Source organism: Saccostrea cucullata, unplaced genomic scaffold, assembly GCF_032062105.1.
Source record: "Saccostrea cucullata isolate Sc308-1 unplaced genomic scaffold, CSIRO_AGI_Scuc_v1 ctg7665, whole genome shotgun sequence".
NCBI lineage: Eukaryota > Metazoa > Mollusca > Bivalvia > Ostreida > Ostreidae > Saccostrea > Saccostrea cuccullata.
Window position 1 is genome coordinate 2,618 of NW_026934815.1, and position 6,088 is coordinate 8,705.

The 6,088-nt window shown below is 34.1% G+C and overlaps 1 long non-coding RNA gene across 1 annotated transcript; it reads right to left on the reverse strand.

Annotated features, from left to right (window-relative positions):
• Positions 1-489: 489 nt before the first annotated feature.
• LOC134241402 (uncharacterized) lies at positions 490-3,704 on the reverse strand. The gene is made up of 3 exons (XR_009986651.1): positions 3,614-3,704; positions 3,085-3,156; positions 490-705 (listed from the first exon to the last, which is right to left on the reverse strand). It is a non-coding gene; the product is annotated as an uncharacterized LOC134241402 (long non-coding RNA).
• Between the last annotated feature and the right edge of the window lie 2,384 nt (positions 3,705-6,088).

Below are 6,088 nucleotides of genomic sequence, written 5' to 3' on the forward strand. Positions count from 1 at the left end.
TATACAGACACTTAGTGTACAGAATACACGTCCATTAGAGTCACAGCAACATTTACTTTATTTACGTTTTATACAGACACTTACACAGCTAATTGTGCCACGTACGTTTCACGTATGTTAAACGTATGTGACACGTACGTGACTTCACGTACGTTTTCCATGAAAAAGATACCACGTATGTTATACATACGTTTTCACACGTGTGAATATCATGCGTGTCACATATGTTAAACGTACGTATTGCCCACCAAACGTTACACATATATTGCACACGTATGTTATTCAAACGTTTCACATATGAATAACGTACGTGCAACGTGTGTGTAACATATGTTTTTCATAACATGTTTAATGGGTTTATTATTTGTACTGCTCATATAGTAAATGTATGAATACCATACAAAAATGTGTCAAACCATGGTTAAACACATGTTTTGAACATTTTTTTTCACATATTGTAAACGTTGGTGAAACAAAAATTACGTGAAATTTAAATATTCAATTCATGCATTTGACATAATTTTCCTCAAAGGCATATTTTCTTTTCATCTGTTGAATGATCCACTTTCTGGTTATCCTTCACTTTAAATTTCCTGATCCTTAATTGCTCTTGAAGCAATCACAACAAAAGACATATTTAGATTTAAACCAAATTTAATGTAGAGTGTGTTAACATCAATTCATTTTTCTCCAGTTCTCTTTTGCCTGTAAAGAAAAAGAAAATATTAGATGCATGGAATAAGGGAAAAACCCATTTTTCCCCTGAACATTATTATTATCCTGATATTAATCCTGGTTGATTCACTGTATAACTTAAATATAAATACTAAATAATTAATTTCTTAGTATTCAAAACCATGATCTTTTAAACTATTTTTTTCACTATATCCTCAAATATTTACCTTGTAATTCTCTTATCTAAAATTCATTACATAGCATTGATTTGTGCGTGAACTCGGAAAAAAAGATGTGTTTGTACATACTAATACTCCATATGCCAGCTTATGGTTAAAGTTTCCCAAGTGTAAGTCAAACTCCAAAGTCAAGGTCAAAGGTCAAATTGTTGACATCCAAGGAAGGACTTGTCACAAGGAATAAATCTGTGAAATATGAAAGCCCTACTACTACCAGCTCAAAAGTTATGATCAAAGTTAATTTTTTTTAAACAGTGGGTTAAACTAGAAGTTCAACGTCAAATATTTTAATTTATACCCATTGAAAGGTCTTGTCACAGTAAATATACAAGTGAAGTATGAAAGCCCTTGCACCAACTGTTCAAAAGTTATGGCCAAGATTCAAGTTATGAAACTTTCTTAAAAGTTAGTCACAATCCAAGTTCAATTCTAAAGGTTAATTTGGTGTACCAATACAAAAGTATTGTCACAATGAATACCCAGGTCTGTGAAATATGAAGGCCATACTTTCACCCACTAAAATAATATGGCCAATGTGAAAAGATTTTGCAGACAGACAGACAGGCCTAGGGCAAAAGCTATATAGATGTACCCCAGAATCTTTGATTACAGGGGTATAAAACTTATTCCTCATTGTCATGAACTTAGTCTTTTTGCTTTCAACTTAGGAGCATTCTATAGATTTTCAATGAATCAATGCATTTTCAGTTTATGATTAATTAATTAAGCTGTGCCTTTACATCTGATCCACCTACCCTGGGGCTATATGAATTTCATAATTTTAGTAGGACTCAATGCTTATTAAAATCTTGCTAATAGTTTGCTTGATGTCCAATCAAAAAAATACAATTTTGAATAATTTTGATGGGTTCAGGGATTAATCTAGGGCATATTTACTACCGATAATGGGTGTTTTTCCCCTACAGAAAATTTCCCCTGAAGATCTATTTTTTTCCCTTTTGATGAGTAAAATATTCCCCTTACTTTACCTCAAATATTTCTTTTTCTTTCATAAAAACTGAAAATTTAAAGTAAAATTTTCATTACATGAGAAATATGGTTTTAATTTGCTACTTCATGCATTTTAAATGGTCATAAAAATGATGTAAGTCAATTAGCCTCAAAGCAGGGCTTGCCCTGCACTAGCTCAAGTGGTTCCCATACCTCGGCTCATTTTCCCAATTTCTCCAGAAAGGGTAGTTTCCCCAAAAACCTAGATTAATCCATGGGGTTAACCCCCCCTTAGTTTGGGTGGCGGTGTTGGGAGGATGCTGTAAATGCTAAAATTTTACCAGACAGAGCACAGTGTATGACGATGGACAACTGGAAACCCAAGGGCATTGAATTGCTCTTCTAATAAATTGTACAATCTATCACTAGTATTTGAAGCCTCTATGTTTATAAGACCCAAAATACATCAACCAAGAAAGTTCCATAATGATTCTTAGCCAGTTAGGACTGAAGATATTTCAATAGAGCTATAAAATACCATAAGTAGGTCATGGTGACCTACTTTTTGGTCGACATTCTCCAAAAACCCTAGATGCCTCAACTCACAAAGTTTAACAATTCTAGGCCAATATAGACTTCTTTTGGTTTTATCTTCCTGTTTATCTCCCCTTGTATAAGGGTCCAAACCCTAATTTTAGTATAAATGGTAGCCCTTGGGCCAAGGATGCTCTGTGAAAATTTGACAATGATTGTCCAAGGGGATCTTGAGTTATGGCCCACATTCTAAAAAGTTTATGCACACCGCACAAATGGCCATAGCATTAGCTCTTTGAGCCTTTGGCTCAGAGGAGCTAAAAACAGTATTCATGTACACCTATTTACTGGCTATAGGAACAAAAGCTAGTTTATCGTCCCCCAAGACAACAACTACCCAAGATGCAGCTGAGGGAAATAGTTTGCTGTTGAGGGAGATGATAAACAAGCTATTTTCCGAATAGTAAGTAAATAGGTGTTTTATTATGGCACCTGATCCCACCTCTGATGTTTCGGGGTTCCGTGTTTGCTCTGCTCTTATTTTGTATAGTTTTATGGACTTTGAGATTGAATACTGTTCGTTATCTCCATATTCTTCTATTATATACTGAAGCTGACTTAATTATATGTAAGGTCCGATCTGGATAAAACCAAGAGTTACAAAATGAAAAATTGAACTAACTACCATCTGCATTAATCTTTAGCTTGGCATGGACTCATCTGTTTTTGTGTGTGTTCCAAGTGTATACTTTTTGTCCTTGAGGTTAAAAAAAATATATGTTAAAAAAAATAAACAACTTTCACATTAAATTTACAAAAGTTATTCCCCGTTGCGGGGTCAATCCAGCATAAGGCCCTGTTTTTCCCTCTGTAACCTTACCAAATTTATTGGTCAGTATCTTAAAAATAAAATCTGTAATGAATATCGTTCATTAAGATTTTCATGTTGCCCCAAACTTCGGCAATACCGGTACAGATCTAAATAGTCCAATAACGTTTGAAGATTGAAAATAATATCAGGTAACTTACAATGGACAAAGTGGGAAAAATGAGAGTTATGCCGACAAGGGGAGATAACTCTTAGTAGTGTGAAATTCGTCAAACTTGATTGCATTTCAAATTTTACATGAAAAGCTTCAAGTTACATGTAGTATTTGCAAGTCTAAAAGCAATATGATCAGAAAATCTGATTCCTTTATAATTAAAAGTATTACCATATTCAGGATTATACTGGTTAAACTTTAAGAATCTGTTTTGGAGTCCTTTCTAGGCATATAGGTATTTACAAATATGAGCTTCAGTCACCATCCTGGAATGCATATCTAAAATCACATAAAAATTCTCAATCAAATTCAAATGAAAAATAGTTTGAAGTATGAAGCGTTGCTCACTTTTTCAGAAATGAATAATATGTCAAATCATGATGTGAAGAAAATTTGATACGGTAAATAGAAAGATCAATTATTTTTTATCTCACAATTAAATTTTAAATATGAGGTATATATAAAAATAATATTTACTCTCATACTTATCTAATTCTCATTAGAAAACATACTGAAGCGTTGCTTTTTAAACCAGAATATCAAATTGTTTTCTCTGCATGTAAAATAACACGCATTTATTGTTATTGTTCCATTATTGCCCTTGAAAATATTTTTTAATGAAACAAAATATCAATTAAATGTTTTTAACAATTCTGCATCTAAAATTTCTGTACAATTAAAAGACTTATATGTTAAGAGATAGAATTTTCTCAATTTACACCGTTTAAAGGAACTGAGTATAAATGATTTAGGTTAACTATTATGAATAATTATTATTAGAAAATCTACAATCAATTCACTGACTTTCATGTATTCTACCTTAAAAACTACTTTTATTTGTATGGGCATAACTCCTTAAGCGTTGGTGGTATTAGAAAATCTACAATCATTGCATGTTCTCAACGAACTCCTTAATTTCGAAAACAAAACTATGAATTAGCATTTCTTCAACCATGAAATCAACTCCATTGAAAACAATATTTTTCTACAAATCACTGAAATTTCCTGCTTCTAATTTATGTTAATTTACGAAACACAGTGGTTTACATTAGCTTAATACAATGTATGCATAATTCAATATTGTTTTTTTTATCCACTTGATATAGCATTTAAAATTTGGTCAATTTGAAGTAATTTTTTAAAGATAATTTGTCTAAATTTTGTATGCCTTCTCCTACTGTACGTGCTTACAAGTATTTGGCACACCAATCTGCTCCACATATACTAGTACTACTATTGTATACATACACTTCTTACGTTCTTCCAGCACGAGTGACAGGCACTTTAGATCTTCACGTACTACTTTTTAGTATACCTAATACATGGTCTCTCCGTTCAGTTGATACGCCCATCTAAATGTATACCAACGCCTTATACATGCTCGTTCTGTGCAGCTGACACGCCCATCTTATTGTATACCTATGCCCTATACATCCTCGTTGTGTACAGCTGACACGCCCATCTTATTGAAAACCTACACCTTAAACATGCTCCTTCTGCACAGCTGACATGCCCATCTTATTGAATACCTACGCCTTACACAAGCTGGTTCTGTGCAACTGACATGCCCATCTTATCGTATAATTACGCCTAATACATGCTCGTTCTGTACAGCTGACACGTCCATCTTATTGTATACCTACGCCTAATACATGCTCGTTCTGTACAGCACATCTTATTGTATACCTATGCCTTATACACGCTCTTTGTGTACAGCTGACACGCACATCTTAATGTATACTTACGCCTTATACATGCTCGTTCCGTACAGCTGACACGCCCATCTAATTGTATGCCTACGCCTTATTTATACCCGTTCTGCGCAGTTGACACGCCCATCTAATTGTATACTTACGTCTACTTCATGCTCGTTCTGTGCAGCTGACACGCCCATCTTATTGTATACCTACGCCTTATACATGCTCGTTCTGTACAGCTGACACGCCCATCTAATTGTATACTTACGTCTAATACATGCTCGTTCTGTGCAGCTGACACGTCCATCTTATTGTATACCTACGCCTTATACATGCTCGTTCTGTGCAGCTGACACGCCCATCCGTTCCACACGTACACCTGTTACAACCGTCAGTTGATGGGAAGCTCTGCCTGGGTTTGTAAGCCCTGTAGTTGTACGTGAATCCTGTAAAAAGTATTTTCTTTGTATTTGACAACAAGCATGAGTATGTCTTAAAGAAAAAGAATATGCAGTTTATGGAAGGGAATTACCGCCAAAAGTCTATGTATCTTGCTTTTATTCTTATTCTGCCTACTTCTTTATGCTTTGTTATTATTGTAATTATATGTCACTTTATTGTTTTCATATTCGTCTTCATTACATTTCACTTTGACTTTTATCCTTCTTCATTTTGCCCTTACTTCTATGTTGCTTTATTCTTGTAAATTCATTTTACGTTCTTTTAAACTTTAAACTGATACAGTTTCTTAAATGATTATAACTATTACGAACGTTAACTCAATTACGCAAACAATGAAGCATATTCAATGAAGACGAATACAAGTTGTCCGAATTTAGTGCCGCATTATAACGCTAGGTGGCATGGGTGTTCGCTAAGAGTGTTGGTAAAATTAGGTAAGCAAACCCGGGCCGGGGTTATTCGAGTTTTTTCAATTTTCTGTCTTAAT